This window comes from Meleagris gallopavo, chromosome 6 (genome assembly GCF_000146605.3).
Source record: "Meleagris gallopavo isolate NT-WF06-2002-E0010 breed Aviagen turkey brand Nicholas breeding stock chromosome 6, Turkey_5.1, whole genome shotgun sequence".
Lineage (NCBI taxonomy): Eukaryota > Metazoa > Chordata > Aves > Galliformes > Phasianidae > Meleagris > Meleagris gallopavo.
The window spans coordinates 6,381,135-6,400,693 of NC_015016.2; the positions used below are offsets into that span (position 1 = coordinate 6,381,135).

Consider the following 19,559-nt stretch of genomic DNA (forward strand, 5'->3'; position numbering starts at 1 on the left):
TTCTAATCTTGCTGAGATGGAAATTTCCATACCACAATTCTGCAATGATTGTAAACAGGAGAGTGGTTTCAACATCATTGGACCTTAACCCTTTATATAATGAACAGTGGCTGAAAAGTCTGTGTGTAGAGAAGAGAGAACAGGGCAATTCAGCAAGGGCTCTGCACAGAAAGAAGGAACTGAGACTGCATGCCTGCTCCCCATTTTTAAACTTCATGAAGAAAAGCAAAAAGACAGAAAAGAATCAAAAGGTCACTAACTTAACAGAACCTAAGACTTAAACATTTTTATCTGCTCCTTAGCACAGGATTGCAGACTACCTCACATACAGCAAAGTAATTAGGTTGCGAGAAAAAAGCTTACACAAATACTACAGGATTCTTTCCAATTCCCCCACCTCCTAGTTCAAGAGCAAAATATACACACTTCCCAATACTGAATGACTTCACTTTTGAGCATCCAAAATTTGATACCTTGAGATTTTTTTTCCCATCAACCTGAACAACAAACAGGGATGGAACATGCTTCCTAAGAACACAGTCTTTCCCATTGACATTACCAGGCTGCTGCACGGAAGAAGCAAACGATGCTGTGGACTTCCACCATCCATGCCCTGCATCCCCTCAATCTGCTGTACGTGCTGGAAATGACTCTGCCTCTGTCATACCTTTAACAGAGGATGTTTCCCCAAAATAAACGCACAGAGGAAAAGGAGATGGGGTTTCTGGGATTCCAGCTCCAGTCCTATGCACAGCAATTGATCTTGAAGCTACTTCAGGATCAGCCTCAGCTTCTCGCCTCTTGGATTTTTGCAGGCATCTTCAGACATGAATGGAGGTATTAAATGTTTCAAGGGAGCATTTATATAATCTGAGCCTAAGGTATCCCTGGGATAGATTGCCCATGCCACACCTCTCCATGCAGCAGCCAGGCAGGTTTGCTTTCTTTTCTGTCCAAGGAATAATAGAATACAACAATCAAAAACAAAACAAAAAAAAACAAAACAAAACAACATTTAAAGATCTAATGAACTTCACAGTGACTTGGGATTTAATCCCAAATTCTAGCTACTCCTTAAGTTATAAATGAAATGCCAAACTGTCAAAACCTTGCACCACATCTATCAAATGCAGACAGATTTTTGCAGTGCAGAAAGAGCATTTCAGCCCCCTGACACACAACCAGCCTGGTTAACAAATGCGTGTTCCTCCAGCAGAGATGTTCCAGTTCGTGGCTCCTGAACTTTGTACTGAGAAGCGACCCAGCTGAAGCAGCGTTGTGCAAAATTTGCTATCTCCATTGAATAGATTTGTTCAGCTAGCACTCCTGTTTTCCCCCCCAGAGTCTCACTTGAACATCTCCACCTTTCATAAGGCTCACTAGTCTTGTTTACTGTCTCCTGTTTAACAAGATACTCACAAAATCCTCTTGCTATGCTGTCTTACAGCAGTCGGAACAAAAACAAAAGCCAGATCCAAATGCTTAAGGCTCCTTCCACTACCCACATATTTTTGCCATCAAGGGACAATCGTTCAGTTCCTTCAGTTCTACATTCACTAATGAAAACATTTTAACTGAATTGCAGCACTAGCAGTGAAAAAACCACCAACCCTCTACCACAATCAGGAACAGAAATCCATGAAATACCATACCACCAATACAAGTGTCCTTTCCAAATAGGATGAGTCTCCTCTCTTGCTGCAGGGTTTCCTTTTATTTTTCATGTAAACTTAGGTAAGTGGAGGGAGCTGGACAGCTGGGCTCTTTGTGAGCACCAGAGTCTTGAATTCCTCGTCTGAGTTTGCAGCCTATGTATAGTATTTGGTTAATATTTATTTGACCATTTTGACTTCCTTTTGAGCTCTGCATATCTGACTTGTGGGCCCGGCTTCACTCAACTGGCAGTGATCCCCGTTCAAATAAATTTTGGATTTTTACATGCATTAACATGAATACATTTTCAGACTATGTTTTGAGTAAAGAATTGTGCTGCACACAAGATCACAGCTTCCCTACATGTGTGCATAGGGCCGAGGTTTGCTGCTGGATTATTGCGTAGATTTGCACACACAGCTCCAAGAAAAGCTCTGTAATTGTTTTGTGGTTGGGCTGCTGGCAGAATTCCCTGCTGTTTTTATAAATAGGCCTAAAGACAAACAAACAAGCTACTAATAACAAGTGTTCTGTTTTAAAGCAGCTCTGCTTTGTGTTGTCCAGCACACAAGAAGCTCAGATGGTCAATACAGCAAAACCCGTGGCAAAAACTAAGAACATGCCAATAATCACCAGCACTTCTGGTTCTCTAAAACACTGACATTTCACTTCAATTAAAGAAGCTTAATTTAGGAAAAATACCAAGATATGCAAGGCTGCGTTTGGCTGTGCTGTCTCACATTTCCATTTACACTGTTGCTAGAAGTTGGGAAATGGTAAAATGACTTATTAACAGATAAATACAACTCCAGAGGCCTGGTAGATACCTAAAGCAAAGCAGTCTTGTTGGCCTGGCTTTTTCCACCCATCAATTTCACTGTGTCAAAGACCTGGCCATGACTCAGAACACCTTTTCTGACCATTATAAAGTTCTTGGATTTGTCAGGAACACCACAACTTCCAGCGGGAGCCGCTCTTTCCATTGGCAATTCCTTGGAATCTGAGCCATCAGCAACGGTTAGAGTTTCTGCCACCTTTTTTTCAGTCTATTCACTTAATATTGTGATTTTGTAATTTATTTTATTTTTGCTTTCAGAGTGATGGAAGGTTGATTTAGCCTTCCTAGCTGAACACTCAAAGCCGCTTCTTAGTTCTTTGGTCAAACTTTTCTTCAAGAAAAAGACTCTTTCTTCAGTATCTCGTTGGTATTTCATATCTATCTATTTCAGGAAGTAAGCAGGAAAACAATTTTCACCCATCTGCGCAGAAGCTTATTTGTTACCAACTAGTGGAAGCCAGAAAAGTTTATATAGGAAAAAATATAGGATTCTGACACAGAATCTCTTTTAAGCAGCGCAGATGTAACAAATTCTTTTGGAGGAAAGGAGGGAAAATTAGGCCTCTAACCCTTTTTAAATTCCTTTTCTGTTACTTACAGATCTTATCTCTGTTACTTGGAGGATGATCTTCATCAGCCTCTATTGGCCCTGGGTTCCCTGGTGCAGACGTCACCATTTTGCTGCCTGCTGCTCATTTCCTCCGCTAAGCCTTCTCTTGGAGGGCCTTATTTTTAATTTCCATAGCTGTGTTGGTTTTGCTTTGTTTTGCCTTTTGTATCCCCTTGGAGATCATACCTTGTCCCCACAGCCCTCCTCAGAGACTTAGCAGCTCTCTTTATCTCTTTCTTTATGTCATTCAGAATTAGCAGCTTAGGCTGCAAGAAAACAAATCCTCTTTGGCGCTGATAAGAAGAGTCACTTACGCTATTCCTTCCCCTTTGTTTGCCCCTCTCTTCAGAGGGAAGAGCTGGCCAGCCTTCACGTGATGACGCAGGCCAGAGCAAGGCGCCAAGTGGGCTGTGCACAGTTGCTATCGAGGTGAGTGCTTTTCTGCTAATGCCCACAAATGATGGAGTCAGCATGGATTAAGGAAGCAACAAAGTGCTCAGCGTTTATGGCAGTGCTGAACACACAGTGACGCATTTCAGGGTACATGCTGCAGCCCCAGGGGAAGCTGCAGTAACACTGCTAGCACAGGTGAAGAGCCGCTAGGTGACTGTACAAAGACACCTTTACCCAAAAAATATCCTCTGTGGTGGAACCACATTGCCATAGCAGTGGCACAGCACAGAGAGGAGCCGTAGGAATTATGGTCACCAGAGCAGGAGATGGTTTCTCTTGTCACCAACCATGCAGACACAGTTTCCTTGGCACGACAAAGGCCACACAGCCCTCCCAGAGAGTGCCCTCATCAATCACCTGCACAGTTACCAGGTGAGAAAGTACCCAGCTGAGCTTCAAATGGCCCTGAGTCTGCAACATGGAACTCGCAGAGCTTTCAGCAAAGCATAACTTCAGAAGTCTCTGCAGGCTGGTTGGGGGCTGAAGAGGCACTGAAATGGTCAGTGGAGGAGGCTCAGCATCCTCTCAGGTGGCCTAGATTGGCAGCTGAGCTAAAGGCAATGCCCAGTTAGGCTCTAGACACTGCTTGCTCTCTTTACAGGGCTGTAAATCCAGCAAGTGTTCCGAAAACACTAAATCCACAGGAAAAAAAGATTCTTACTAAAGCATAAGTGTTACCAAATGGTAACTACATTAGTATACACAAGTGCAAACAGCTTTGTTCTCGAAATCTCGCTACTTTCTCAGCGGGTATCTAACATCACAAGAAAACCTTACACGAGAAGGCAAGGAGGGGGTGGGGAAAACAACACTCTGTTTCGGCTTTAAGGAAAAGTGTTGGTTTTGTTTCTGCAGAACAGTTTCTGCTGTTCTGCAACACAACAGCTGCTCCAACCCCACTGCAGGCTTTAGCCAATTCTAAGTCATCAGTTTTCAGCACACCATGCAGCTGAAAGTAAATTCAGCTGGTAGCACTGTTGGAAACAAATCATTATTTGTCCAGATCTCATATTAACCCTTTATTTTCCATGAACATCACCACTGAAAAAGTTCATACCTTTCAAACAGACCAATGGAAAAAGGCAGCAAAAAGAAAACAGCCTCTCAAGTCAACTATGAAGACCTCGAACCAGAATCTGAGCAACTTCTACTTCAAATGAGCTCTGTTTCTCCCAACAACTCTATATCCCATCAGCATATCAAATTTGTGAATCAGGTCATCCTAAATAGAGGGAGACCACAGCATAAGCAGGCTTAGTTCCAAGGATCATGATGTTTTAGCCAAACCACCAAGCTTATAAGCTTGCCCTGATGACTCTACCATAAATGTAAAGTTCTATATTGCTATTACTGCTGCACAGATGTCAGAAGTATTTCTAACTAAAAGTTTAATTCTGTTTCATTTTTAGCTACTTGGTTAGGCAGTTAATTTGCCTTCCTGCACTGAATTGTTCTATTTTCACTTGTACATCTGCAGCAAGGGGTCTGTGAGTCATATAACATATAGCAAATGCTACATGAATACCTTGCAAACGTAAATCCTGTTCTAGTGGTCTACAATTCAACAAACTGCCAGATACTCACCTCAAATGCATATTTTCAAACTAAGCTTTAGCTAAAGGTAAAGTTAGAAAAATAAACGTTTTGCCAAATTAAAAAGCCAATACAATATTAATCTGAAGAGAGCTATTATTTGCAATAAGACATGAGGTCTGGGAGGGTCACACAGGGTACGAGAATTTGTCTTTGGCCATCTGTGCGACTCTCCCCAGCTCTGCCCTAGTGCCAAGCCAGTTAATTTTGATCTCCTCAATTTCTTATTTTTTCTTCCAAGATTTAATTGGTAGATGGCAGATATCCCTTTGTTATTCTTCTGTCCCACTCCCTCCTGCTGGCACCCCAGTAAGTCACTAATGCAAAGAAATGGTTTGTTACAACACAGATGAACAACATGGTTTTTTCTTTCTTCTTCCCCCAGCTACTGTTTTTAATCTTAGCTCAAGAGTTCCCTCCAGATACTCTAAGCTGAGGCAGACAACTTGGTAATGATACAAAGCTACCAGGCTCATTCGCTAACAGCAGCAGATCTCAATGAATTACACTGCTGAGCGAGGGAAAAGAAATTAGGCTAATTTTATCAATTTAATGAATTTAGTTTAATCTCTGTATTCACATAATTATGGACTATAATTTTGTCTAAAACTTGAGAATTTAACAGCTGGATAGAGACTAACAGAAATGTCCATGTCTCTAAAGGTTAATGAGGAGCTGTCATCGCAATGCTGCTATGGATTAAGCACGTGTGCTTACAGAATGCATCAGGAAACCTTGAGAGCAGATAAAAAAGCCTTAACATCATATATATATTAGCACTGTGAAGACTCATCTGGAATAATGTGTACAGTTCTGGTCATCTGTGCTCAGGAAAGGTTAATTCATCTGGGAACAAGTGCACCAAAAGACTATTCTGATGATGAGAGGAACAATTTCTCTTATGGGACTTGACTAAAAGAGCTTTGCTTGCTTAGCTTTGCAGTTGACAGCTGAGAGTGCATGTGATTGCACTACAAAACTACATTAGGTGGATAAACACCACTGAGGGAGAAGGAAGATAAAGGACACTTTGTGGGTGCCATTGGAAAATGGAAATAGATCGTGAATAAATTTCAGTTGGATATTAGGAGGAGGGAAAACGACATTCTGGAGCAACATTCTAGCAACAGCAATGGGGTCAAAATCCATAAAGGCTCTTCAGACTGATGAAATTTCTTACAGGAAAGACATAATGAAACTGCCTACAAGATTTTCCTACAGAATTAGGAAATGGAACTAAATGGGAGGTTAAAAGAAGGTTCCTTCTTGCTTTATGCATTTTCCACAACAAGCAGGAAAGTAAGGGATCATTATTACTCGCAGTTTTTCCAGGCTTAAGAAGCTCTGCTTGTGTTGTGGAGGCCCCACAGCTGACAGAACAGAAACAGCCCAGAGGTCTGAAGAAAGGAAGACCAGAAAAAGCTACTGACATCTGGAAAAAAAGTCACTCTACGTATAACATGAGGGTCAACACAAAAATATAGGATGATTAAGAAGGTTAATTCTGGACCACTTCCCAAATTTGCAAAGAGACTGGTATGCAACATGTGTCTGTGTCTCTGAGAGCAACTATTCCAGTGCTCAGAGCATGCCAACCATAGCTTTTAGCAAGGCCTACAGCAAAACACGGTAAGCCTGTTGTAAGAAGTCCTTGGTCTACGCATTTCGGAAACCTCACATCAGAAGTGCCACATGGATTATACACAAAAGTGCCCGTGGAAATATGGGTGTATGCAGGCACACCCATATTCAGATACATGTCACAAAACTGGGATACTGCTCATAAAAACGTTTCATCTGCTTAGATAAGGCTCTGAAGTACCCCCAGATTCGAGGAGCTGTATAATGTATAATGAAGTGTTATCAAGATGATTCTACTTACCTAAACTAACCAAGAAGCAATAATAATCTCTGTAACTTACTGAATAGCCTGGAAAAGCAAATAAGCAAACTAGTGATGGCTATGCAAATCTGAAAGAATATATTTGTAGCTAGATTTAAAAGAGAAGCACAAAAAGAGGAAGGGAAAGCTCTAAAAGTGAAAATACAACTGAAACAAGGCAGAGAGAGAAAAGGGGAGAAAAAAAAAATCTTCCTGAAAATGGTTAAGAAAGGAAACATACCAACATTGGTTTCATCAGTTCGGAGCTCTGACCAGCCACCACCACAGTCCCTGCTTTCATCCACCTCAGCCACCTGGCAGACCACTTTTGCAAGGTAAATAAAGCCCAGCCCCTCCCCTCCAGACAGCTGAACTGATTTGTCACCACACTTCCAGGTTCAGACCGTGGTTCCCACGGTGAGGGCATCCTTCCCAGCATCTGCTCTCCCCAAGGCCTGGGGAACAGCCAGCTCTCCAGAGGCATCAGCTGCCGTCACTTTGGGAGCCTGGTGACCTGCCTGTTAAAATAGTGAGATCCCTCAGCAGTGCTTTTAGGGAACCAAGAGCATGCCAGAACACTGCTTGCCCTCACGCACAACCGAGGAACAAACGAGCAGCTGTGCTCAGTTTAAGTCAAGGCTCTACTTTCTCAGCCCTTATTAAACACTGGCTTACTTCTTCACAACTAATAGCAAGGAATGGATGCTTTATGGGGAGCTACAAGATGATGGTGCTATCTGATTTTGCCTTAGCTGGGTCAAACTCATATCATCCACAATGGAAGGCTGTAAATCTATTTACAGAGCAGTGAACCTCATCACAGGTAAATCCCTGAAGCCAAAAGGGGTCTTATTACTGTTGATCTTACACACAGAAAGCTCTATACAGAATCAACGCAGAATCAGCAATGCCAGCATTGATTTACCTAGAACCATCTGGCTTTAGGCATGATGTTTTAGCTGACATCCAGGATTAGGGAGCCTTTCAGCTCTATTTTCCATCTTGCTATAGATTTGGGCAAGTTACCTTTTATATTTTTGCTTTCCAAGCAGAAAGGATTATACTTACAGACACTCATACATTTCTGCAGAACATTTTGAAATTTGCAGAAGGAGGGAGACAGAAAAGGGCAATGCATTAGGGCTATTACGTTATGTTGGCTCTGACACCAGATATTCTTTTCAGGAGAGTTTTAAAACAAATATTTGAATCAAATCCCCCAGTCAATATAAACTTGGACACCTTCCAGGAGTCCACTTCTTTGGCAAGTTCAAATAAAGCTGGTCTGGCTGTGTTTAAGGTATAAATAAAAACTGGAGTGTACAGAAGGTTGATGTTAGAGGGTCCAGCTGACTGATAAGAGCTGTGGTCTACAGAGGACAAACTGAATAGCATTCAAGATGATACTGGTAACTATTAGGACACTGCAGGTATCTGAGAATGCTCAGGTCAGATTGGTGATATTTTTCCATTTCATGTTCACTGCAATTAAAGCATTGATACCACTAATGGTTCACCAGGAATTACTCTGCGCTTCAAACCAGGATAGGCAGTTCCCAAGACAGTGCTGGCAGCCAGTATGCTGCAGAGACACTTGAGTTTAAAGGAAATGAATAAAAACATATTTTTCTGTAGATACAGAGAAATAAATTGCTTGTGTCCATTCAAAATCTCATGAAACTTTCCTTTAGAAAAAATGGCTTTAAACTAAAAGTGGAAAGATTTAGATTCTATGTTAGAAGGAGATTTTTTACTCAGAGGGCAGTGAGGCACTGCTACAGGCTGCCCAGAGAAGCTTTGGATGCTCCATCCCTGTAGCTAGCAGTGTTCCTCAAGGGTTGGTACTGAGTCAGGTCTTGTTTAACGTCTTCACTGGTGACCTGGATTAATGGGTAGACTGCACCCCCAGCAAGTTTGTTGATGATACAAATCTGGGAGAAATGGCTGACACACTAGAAGGCTGTGTTGCCATTTAGCAAGGCTGGAGAGTTTGGTATATACAGGAACCTCATGATGTTCAACAAGGGCAAGTGTAGAGTTCTACACATGGAGAGGAACAACTGCATGCATCAGTACAGGTTAGGGGCAGACCTGCTGGAAAGGAGCTGTGCAGACAAGGATGTAGATGTTTGCGTGGATAACAGGTTGGCCATGAGCCAGCAGTGTGCTTTTGTGGCCAAGAAGACCAGTGGTGCATCTCCTTTTCAAAACCCACTGAGACACTTTCCTGTACAATCTTCTGTAAGGAACTGCTTTAGCAGAGAGTTGGACTTGATGATCTCCAGAGGTCCCTTCCAGCCCCTTGGATTCTGTGATTCTACAGTTCTGTGATGCTGAATTCAAGCTCAGGTTGAATGGGGCCCTGGGCAACTTGATCCAGTGGATGACAGCCAGCATGGCAGTGGGGTTGAAATGAAAGGGCTTCAAGGACTTTCCCCAAATCAAGCCATTCTGTGATCTATGATTCTACAAAATACTTCTAAAGGCTACTGTAGCTTCATATTTTGAAGGTTTGTAGATTCATATTTGTAGCTTCATATTTGAAGGCTTGTAACAGTTTCAGAGTTAACTCCATGTCCACTGAACCCAGCCAGGTGCCAACAGGTCTGTGGAGCCAGTGCCCATTTTGAGTACCTGTTCCTCTAAGGATCAAGAACAAAATCATCAGGGTGTTATGGTCAAGACTACCAAGAGAAAATCCTTTTCATCTTTACTCCCGACGCATGGGAGGAGAAGCACAGCTGCATCCAAGATAAAGCAAGCTTGTGGGTAGGAGGTTGCTCTCTTGCTAGCAGTCTAGCTAGACTTGCTTTAACCACTAAATCAACTGTGTATTTTGGAGTTGTTGAGGAAATTAGACATTCATGGCCAAGCTTTGGACAAAGTTTCAGATGATTCTGTTAATGAATTACCAGCTATTGCTGAGTTTATATTTGACCGAATTTCTGTGGTCAGCTTAAGGAATGCATATACTTGGATCTAAACAAGATGCACATTCATACTTGCTCTACTTTGTCAGTATACATACAATATACAAACATGTTGCACCAGTTGCAGTTGTTCTACATATAGTTTTCCAAAAATAAAAATTTAAGAGCAAGAAAACATTAAGGCCATTGCCAGAACCACATCATACATTTCTTTCCCAAAGTTACAGCATTCTGCACAGCCCAACCAATGTGTCAGAGAAAGCTCCAGCTCCAGACACCAGCACTAAGTTCCATGTCTCCACTGATATTCTGGATCCTCCTCTGAGCAGTTCTATAAAGTGTCACAATCAGACCCATGAACAGCTGTGCTGAAAGGCCTAAATAACAGACTGTCCTAGGAAAAAAGATATCTAACTTCTTAAGGCCTAATTTTAATTAATTGCCAGAAAGAAACAAACCATTTTTCCTTAGAACTTTTAGAAGCTTCTCAGAAAAGTCAAGTTTTCCTCAGAACCAGCCTTGTGTTCAAACTGGGACTAATAATTTTATTTTATTTTATTTGTATTAAATAGATCATGATGAACTCCAACGTGATGTTCAGAAAAGAAAATATTAACTAACCCACCATAACAATTCCAACATAAAACACCTCACCAAGCATGTGTATGCACATACAAGAGCATCTATTAGGGAAACAGTTTGAATTTACCAATTTTCAGCCCGTGCATTGAGGCATACTTAATTTAAATGACTTATAAATCCATTAAAAGCACAGGATTTAGCCTTGTAACTGTCTCATGATGCATACTGTTTCCAGGCCTCTATTTAAATAAAATCTGGGCTGTCAGATTTCTGACTGCCCTTTTTGTACTTTGTCTCCATAACGTGGATGTGAAAGAGAAAGGCTGAATGTATCTATTCTGGTCTCTGCAAATCGCACACAGAGATATTTCAGGTTTCTGGCTGACACTGAATTCAAACACTTACCTGCTTTCCCATTTAGACCTCTGGAAGAAATCACAGCTACAGAATTACCATCGTAACACAAGCAGCAGAGAGTGTGACTCATTCATTAGCACTACCCCAGTTTCACTCACCCATCTCCATCACACATCTCATACTGTCCATTTTGCACAGTCCTCATAAATGGCACCCCCAGATTTTAGTATTTATTAGCAAGGCCATAGATGCCATACTTTTGGCATCTATGCTGTCATTAGAGCATTCACAAGTTGAGGTGGTTCCCTCTCCCATCTTCCTCACCCGTGAGAGACCCCTAATGAAACCTGAATAGTTTAACCTTATGCAGAAATAAGGTCCTTAGCACTGACCCTACTGACTGCAGCAGCTCTGGAGGTGACAGGAAACGAGGGCAAGGAACCAGAATCAGAGCCAGCACACGCCAAATGGTAAGCAGCTCATACAACTGAAAGTCCCTGCTCAGCACTCAGCAGGAACTCAGGCTAAAAGATACTCTTTACATCTCCTAAAACCCTGCTTGTGGGTATCCTCCATGAAATAGGAGTACTTTTGCCCAAATTTAAGCACCCAAGGTTGTCAAAGTTTTGGAAAAGTTGCCATTCATCCCCAGTGTCCACCTATGGCTCTGGCACATAAATGAAACCTAAAAAATCCTTTCACTAAAGGCAGGAGATATAACTCCATGAGAATGACTTTTATGGTGCATGTATTTCACGTGTGGTGGCTTTTTTAGAAAGCGTATCAAGAGCATCCACTGCTTTCGGTTGGGAGGATACTAAGAAATTGTTTTATTATTATTTTTTTGCAGAGGGTACAGTGGCATTCAGAAATAAACGGATTGCAAAAATAGGGACTTTTTTAAAGAACAATCTGATGTGAAAACTGGAATACTTGGCAAGAAGACTGAGAAACTAATATCTTTTGGCAACAGGTTCAAAATCAGTCTTAGTCAGCAAAAACATTTAGGAGATTGCTGTGAAATGAAGTTCCCAATCCAGTGCCAGGAAGTCGGATTTCCTCACTGCAACAATAAATATCTGCAGTGATAATGGCTTGAGGGCCAATCCTGCCTGTCAAAACAGAAGTGCCACAATGAATTGTTGTGAGGGATTCTTTATGATGGAATTGGTTTGTGCTCTGAGCTATGACCAGTCTTCAAGGCTGCCCTTATGATAACTGTAATTTAAATAATTTCCTCTAAAAAGGGATAAATTTAACTCTTTGGATAAACCATCATATCCTTCTACGTTCTCGCTTTTCTGCAATGCTATCAGCAGTCATATTTCTATCACTAAATAGTTTTCCATCTTCCTTAACTCTGTTATCATTTTCCACTTAAAATGCACTATGGCATAATCAGGCTGCTCTTCAGCATCAATCAGGCCCAGTAGGAACAAGTATCTGTCTTGGAGGACAAGAAATGGCACTGGCATAATCACATTACTAATGACAGGTCCATTATATAATCAACAAATTGGTGTTTCTGCTGGCTATTCCCTTTTCTCTTGCTTCCTTAATAGTTCTTAGTTCAGTTTGACATCAGCAATTCATTTAGTAAATGGATAAAGGAAGCGTTTGGATTTTTACCAACAGTGTCAGTTACTAATTGCAGTCGTTACATTTCACTGCAAAAACACCGACTGTTCAGCATAAGGATAATGATGTCAGGCACAGGTGAACGTGCAACTTCCTCGTGCATCACTTGAGCTCTGTGTTTCCTTGACGCAAAGTGAGGACAAAGCACAGAGCTGGTGGCTTCCCCTGTGCAGCTGAAGTGTAGCAAAGTAGAAATTCACTCATTTCACTGTCTGAACCTCAATAACTTCACTAACTTTTCAGGCTGTCCATTATTTTCTATAGCAACCATTGTATAGGATAAATATTTCTTTTTGCAGCTTGTCCTAGCAAATAGTCATCCCTCCATCACTATGTTTACCTGATTTTTGTCAGAGCTTAAGGAAAACACAGGTTAGACATTTTACCGCAGCAATTCTTGAGAGCAAATTCTGCTTTTGTTTCATTACAAATAAAAAAATCACAAATATATAATTTTATTCTAATTTATGCATTATAAAATTGATCTGCAAAGCACTTTGGGCTGCTTTGACTTTGAGGACACAGTATGGACAAGATTCACTTAGACACTGAACCTGCTTTGGCATGATATATTTCAAAATGCCACTTGCATGTTATATCAATAGCTAATCCATTTAAATTTCACATTCCCAATATGTAGCAGCACTTGATAACTAGAACCAAAAAATTAGCATGTTTTCAAGCCAGCCCAGCAGGAAATTGCCACTACCTCTCACAATTCATGGCTGCTAAAATCCACGTCCCCAAATAGCCCAAAAAGCCTCTACAGGTATATAAGTGAAAAAGAAAGCTTCTAAACTCATCTGGCAGGAGCAGACTAGAGCACAGGATTCCTGCTGTGGGAGTTCTCCTGTGCTCCACGTACATTCCCAATGAGCAAGCCCAGGCATATTTGTTTTCACACAGCCGTTTCCACACTAAGACACATTTCCATTCCCCCCCTCCCTCCTTCTGCTTTTGTATTCTACCATCCACACCAACAATTAGTGGAAGTGGCTGGCTGCGCCTGCTCACATTGTTCCCAGGGTTTTCTCCCCCCCTCGGTGAGCTCTGAAGACCATGAATTATTTGACACGACACGACTTAGAGCACTTGTACAGCAACAGCTGCGTGCAGAGAAGCAGAGACAAGAAAGAAAGTTAGGTGAGGCTACAACCATCTCGGACAGCAGGACTCAAATTAATATACCCGACTGCCTAACTGTGCTGCCCCACAGTGACTGTGCTTTAATTCACTTCATCTTGTAAAAAAGAAAGACAAAAAAAAAAAAGAAAGAAGGAAAGACAGCGTAAAGGTCAGGACACAAAGTCAGCTCACTGTTCCATTTGTTTTGTGACATTCAAACAGGATATGAAATTGAAAATAATCTCCGTACAGCTAGAAACTAAGTCCAGATGTTTTAACATCAGGCAGAAGCAAATTCGTAATGTAGGGTGTTGTGGGTGATTTTTTTGGTGTTTGTTTTTTTTTTTTTCTGAAATCATTAAATATCTACTGCATTTTGCATCACAGTTAATTTTTCTGGAACATGAGCAATTTGCCAGCTTGTACATGCACACTGAAAGTATTCACTGAAAGCTTATAGTAAACAGCTGCACACAGGGCAGTTTCCTTTTGTCCAAACACACACAGGCTCTGCACTTGTGTCCTTACACGTTTTTTAAATCAACCCAGCCAAGTACATGGAACATTCAAGACCATAAAACATAACGGTAGACTATTGCTCCCTGGGAACGAACCCTTAGAAATTTCTTATCTGAAAAGGGATGTTCTCTTAAGGTATACACTTAATATTTCCTCTTGTTTTGTAGCTGAAGCTACAGAAATAAGATTTCACTATTCCTGTGAAAGAAGGTGATCTCCACATGAATGTCCACAGATGCTCAGCTCGTGTGTTCCAGCTCTCACCCATCAACATCCATGTACACTGTTAATTAGATGCGTGCCTCAGTTACTTTAACTCTAATACATTCAAGGCAATAAGTTATCGTATAGCAGATATGCACATGGAAATTGCATAAAATGATAGAAGCGTTTGAGTTGGACTCTTAAAGACCACAGAATCACAGAATGGCCATGGTTGGAAGGGACCTCAAGGATCATGAATCTCCAACCCCCTGCTGCATGCAGGGCCACCAACCTTCACATTTAATACCAGACCAGGCTGCCCAGGGTCCCATCCAATCTGGCCTTGAACACCTCCAGGGATGGGGTATCCACAGCCTCTCTGGGCAGCTGTTCCAGCACCTCACCACCACTCTCTCTGTAAAGAACTTCCCCTGACATCCAGCCTAAATCTTCCCTCCCCTCAGGACAAGGGTATACGTTTCCCCTTGTCCTGCTGTTATCTCTTTCAAAGAGTTGATAAGGCCATCTGGTCCAACCTGCAATGGCCAGGGACACCTGCAGCTCCATCAGGTGCTCTGAGTCCATTGAATGTCTCCAGAAACAGAGCATCTACCACATTTCTAGGCAATCTGTGCCGGAGTTCTGCAACTCTTTTATTACAAAAAACTGCTTCCTTAAGTCCAATATAAATCTCTCCTTTTTTTAGTTTGAAAACATTTTCCCTTGTCTCTTTTCAGAGACTTCCCCCTTTCAAAGACAAAGCTGGTTTCCCCATCATCTTCTGACAACTTGAGGTGTCTGCTCTTCTCTTCCCAGTGCCCTCAACCAGTAGCACCCGACAAAGCAATATCAACAGTGCAGATGCTCCAGCATTTCCAAACACATCTAAATCCAAATACTTCTGTTTATAAACATTTCACAGAATCACAGAATGGCCAGGGCAGGAAGGGACCTCAAGGACCATGAATCTCCAAACCCCGCTGCCACATGCAGGGCCACCAACCTTCACATTCAATACTAGACCATTTGAAAAGAATGCATATGCAGATTGTGGCAATGAAAGGTATTTTTCCTCTTAAAAACTTTTAAATATACAATCAATTATTGTATATTTATTGTATACAATATAAAATCAAAACAACTATCCACAGTGAGTCTGAACACACTAAATGCCTGCAGTAGTTGACAAACTTTAAAAGCTGCACAGGTAGAAATACATAAGTAAAAAATTCTCCCACACTTGAAATGAGTGCAGCTTTTTCTCAAGTTATATTTAAAATTAAAGAGAGTAGAAAAGGAATTTTTTTTTGAAGTCTTCATCATCTGTTGCAATTGGTCACTCCATCAAATATAACTTCATATGTTGTGTGTCACAGTGGACTGCACTGCGTGTGTATTGGTATTAGTTTCAGTCTTTATCATCAAGAGAACAGCTGCTATTTATCTCTCCCCAAATTACTTCCTGGTATTGCTTTCCATCTCTGTTCCATTACAAACCAAGCTAACCACTAGTTTTCTTGTTAGTTTTTGTAGAGATTTTTTTTAAATTTTATTTTAGCTACCAGGTGCAGGAGCATGCTTTTCCCATTCAAAGCTGAAAATACACAGGGAGTGGAAAAAGTAGAAAATCAGCTTTTGTTTTGTAACACATATACATAAAACAGAATGGGAAGAATGGTGTCTTGAAAGCCTGAAAGACATAAGGCTAGATGTTCAAACATAGGTACTTCAGGACTTCCTGATCTTCAAATACTGCAGGGGGAACTGATGTGCCTAACATCTTATGAAAACCTAATCTCTGAACTACCAGCATTCTTAGCACCTGATGCTTTTCTCTTGGATTAATGCTTGAACAGCATTTCAAGTGAACCTGAGTAATCTGTTATTCTAGGGTTTGGGGAATCTCAGACTGTAGTCAGACGGGCATCAAAAGTGAATGAGTTACTGTGGCTTACTGCTTCACTGCTCATCTGTTTTAGCTGACAGTGCCCACTATGAAAATGAATCACGTCAGATATTGAAGGAAGCATTTTAAGACATGTTTTACTCACTATCTCAATGGGACAGGAGGATTCACGTCCATTAATGAAGTCAAACTGGCAAACAGCAGCTTGCTTTGCCTTGGTAGAAGTACAACAGACAGCTGATGAATGAAGCATTACCCAAAGGTGAAACACATTTTTGCCTTCCTAAGTAACAGGGATTAGTCTGCTTCTGTGCATGGTTAAGTAAGGCATGTGGTCTCTTTTAATGAAAATCAGACTTGCTCATTTAACAGCAACTTCTGCACGCCTGCTGATGATGCCTCCACAGGTCTGTTTCAGCAAAAGGAGCCAGAACTCTTTAAATTTATAACAAAGAAAAAAGAATTGAAGCAGTTGCAGTTTTTTAATTACTGGTATTATTTTATAAAGAAAAATGTTGGCGTGTACCCTCCTGCATCTGTATAGCTTAGAGCTGTGTACAGTCATTCTCAGGAAGATAGAAAAATAAGGAAAATGTATAATTAATCATCATCCAACTAAAAGAAACCTACTAAAGTAGTGTTTACCTTTAACATCAACTAGCTAAAATAAAAGGACAAAGAGAACAGCTGAGTAATGTTTCTTACCTCCCATTCGTCTCGGATTATAAATCTTACATTCACGAACAGTGTTGGCTCAACTTTTCAAATGGTAGAAACTCTCTATTTTCCCACTGAAAATATAGAGCTGGTATTGAGCATTGAGCAGATGTAGGGTGTTAATGAAGGGAGTATCCGAGAAGAATAGTTTGAGTCCATGCTGGTATTCCCTGTCTTACAATAAGCTGGCAGAAGAAGAGAGGAATACCCAAATGGGGCAACTGGAAGAACAAGTCAATGGACTGTGGGAATGGAGACCGGATGCCCACAAACTCTTTGGAAGGTACTCTTAGTTGAACATGACTAGTACGCTGTTGTTTATGATGCTTCAAACCCTGTTGCATTTACAGATGATTATGCAGTAAACAGCTGAAGATCATTTGTGTTAAGGGATCTCTACAGCTGATGTGCCACCACCTATTCAAGAAAAAAAAAAACAACACCCTGATTCCTCACAGCTTTTAACATCCACATGAACCACGTGGAGGGACATCCGCTGATGTGTCACTTTGGATGCTAGAATGTCATGTAGTCTTCCCTCACTTATCTAATCTCCTCTACGGTCTTTCTGATCAGGTGGTCAAAAGAGCACAAACAGTGTTATTTTAGAACACAGAATGACTGTCTGTAGAAATTGGAATCCTTGAACTTCACACCTATTTTAAAAAAGCAATTACTGAAAGTAATTGCTACCTCAGTCCTGTACAGGGATCCTTATGTGAAAAACACCACAGGAAACAGGATAGGGTTATTATTAAGGCGAACTAACTAGATTTCAAGACTTCATGAGTGTAACTACCCGCTCTTGTACAACATGGGACAAATTGTTTAACCCCAAACATCTTCCTGAATATCAGTACTGCGGGGATAACATTTCCTCTCATACTTGCATTCTATAACATCTTTCAAGTCTTCAAATTCTTCAGAGAATCTAGATCCCATGTGAGCATGGGTAACTAGCTCAACATTTAGCCATGTGGTCTTTCAGTGTGGCATACTGATAAGTTAAAAGCAGTTAATAGTTTACCAGCCACCACGTCAAAATGATGGAAAGGTGATACAAAAAAAGTATTACTGTTTTTTACTCTATGCATGGAATATTATTTGTGGGTCTCAAGGTTCACGTTCACCAGTGCAAAGCTTACATACAGCACTCTGCTCTGTCCAACCTGAGGCAATACAGCAGATAGAGATTCAGATAGCTAGGTGATGATTTCATGCTCTTATCCTTGAACTGCCTTTCCTCATGCTTCTTGATTTAGATCATACTTCCAACACAGAAGCCCTGATTAATACTCAGTACCAGCAAACCCCCCTCTAATTAATTTATGCAGAAGGAATGACAATGCATGATGAAAACTACAATCCAGAGGACACAACGCTCTACTGAGAAGCTGGCAAGCTCCCATAAATATTGCAATAACATTGACTAAGCATCTTTCCTAATCTCTTCCTTACTCTCCCTGTTTTCCATAAGTCTTGCTGGGACTACTGTGCCTCCAGTTTCATTCCCATCTGACAGTATGCTTTTGCCAGAAGTCTACACGACATGACCAAATCCAGTTTCACTTCCCAAATGAACATTACACTTTCGGGATAAGATCCAACCAACTGTGGAGTTTATCACTTGTTTGTTTGGGTACTGTCTAAAAGATATTTAGTCTCAATCACCTTTCACATGCCCAAATGTGAGATTTCAGAAACATGAAGCTGTGCAATCTCCATCCTTAGAAATTATGCGAGGAATGTGAGGAAACAAGGTCCTGAGCATTGTACTTCATCCAACACTGCTCTCAGACCAAATAATATCCAGAGGTCTCTTCCAACTTCAACTCTTCATGATTCTGTAAAAAACACTTGGTGGTAGATACACCTCATAAAGGCAACATCATGAAAAAAGCAAGGCAACACAGAGGTGCTTACTGAAAACTCAATTATTTAAAGGAATATAACAGTCCTGAATCTGAGGAAATTTGTCAAAGGTTATGCCTAGCTGGCAAAATTAGAGTCATCATGATACACTGTACAGACTCCATTCAAATCAATGTCATGAAGGTAACAATTCATTTTTCCCAGCATATATGTTATAGGAAATATAGAATCATAGAATCACAAGGTTGGAAAAGTCCTATAAGATCATCTAGTCCAACCGTCTTCTCATTACCACTGCTACCACTAAACCATATCTCACAGCTCCTCATCCAGGCGCCTCTTGAACACTTCCAGGGACGGTGACTCCACGACCTCTCTGGGCAGCCATTCCAGTGTCTGACCACTCTCTGAGAGAAAAAGTTTTTCCTCATGTCTAACCTAAACCTCCTCTGATACAACTTGCAGCCATTTCCCCACATCCTGTCTGTTGCCTGGGAGAAGAGGTCAAACCCCTCTTCACCCCAACCTCCCTTCAGGAAGTTGTAGAGTGCAGTGAGGTCTCCCCTGAGCCTCTTCTTCTCCAGACTAAACAATCTCAGTTTAGTCTCATCTTCCTCAGCCACTCCTCATAAGACTTGTGCTCCAGACCCCTCACCAGTTTCGTTGCCCTTCTCTGGACA

The 19,559-nt window shown here is 41.2% G+C and overlaps 1 long non-coding RNA gene across 1 annotated transcript in view; it reads right to left on the reverse strand.

Moving 5' to 3' along the window:
- LOC109368088 overlaps nucleotides 1-8,588 on the reverse strand; it is a 25,866-nt gene extending 17,278 nt beyond the window's left edge. Inside the window, exon 1 of the long non-coding RNA XR_002115768.2 lies at nucleotides 7,271-8,588. This is a non-coding gene — a long non-coding RNA (uncharacterized LOC109368088). The remainder of the gene's footprint in view (nucleotides 1-7,270) is intronic.
- Nucleotides 8,589-19,559: the final 10,971 nt, after the last annotated feature.